The following is a 738-nucleotide window of genomic DNA, read 5'->3' on the forward strand; positions in this document are numbered from 1 at the left end:
GGAACGAAGTTACGGACAGTTAATTAACAAACGGAGACGTAACAATATATATATAAATGTAGGTAAAAATACTATTGTCACATAGGGTACAAGGTTACAAGCCACTAACAGGCAATGGCAATAACTTGAGCACATGTAGCAGAGAGGTTATGTTTTCTATCCCATATTACCTCTGTTATCAAGTCTCATAAGTAAATCAAAATTATAAATTTCAAAAACAGGAGAAGATGTGAGTGTGCTCAAGCCTACAACATTCCATATTTATACTACTATTAACAAGATGCAGCCAGTTATCAGAAGATAGACACTCATAATGCTAACAACAAAACATTAAACTCCTTTCAAAACCATATTCACTATTATCTAGTATATTTCAGTTTCTAAAATGCTTTTCTAAATGAACTCTGTTAATAAATTTCAATACCTTGCTTATGACTAAATTAAGAAACTAGGAGCATTCTAACTTATCAAGTCCTTCCCAAGTACCTTTTATTAAATCATAAGAATTTTTCACAGTGTCCAACAACTTCTGAAATGTGTTGAAAGTTCCTTGGGAATTTCTTCTTTGAATTAGAAAAAAAACTTTATTTTGTTTATGATAAAATGTAAGGAACTTTTTTCCTTATCTTATCTTTTTCCATTCATTTATAAAAACACTACTAAAGCATTTTTAAACAGTTGATGTTTTTAGTTTTATTGTCAAAAAGATTCCTGTTTGAACATTCAATATTATCATTA

General features: G+C 29.3%; 1 protein-coding gene across 1 annotated transcript in view; it reads right to left on the minus strand.

Moving 5' to 3' along the window:
• LOC106471387 (long-chain-fatty-acid--CoA ligase 4-like) overlaps positions 1-175 on the minus strand; it is a 22942-nt gene extending 22767 nt beyond the window's left edge. The window contains exon 1 of the mRNA XM_013931984.2: positions 171-175. The gene's annotated coding sequence lies outside the window, so the exon portion shown is untranslated. The remainder of the gene's footprint in view (positions 1-170) is intronic.
• Between the last annotated feature and the right edge of the window lie 563 nt (positions 176-738).

Source organism: Limulus polyphemus, unplaced genomic scaffold, assembly GCF_000517525.1.
Source record: "Limulus polyphemus unplaced genomic scaffold, Limulus_polyphemus-2.1.2 Scaffold4590, whole genome shotgun sequence".
In the NCBI taxonomy this organism is placed as follows: domain Eukaryota; kingdom Metazoa; phylum Arthropoda; class Merostomata; order Xiphosura; family Limulidae; genus Limulus; species Limulus polyphemus.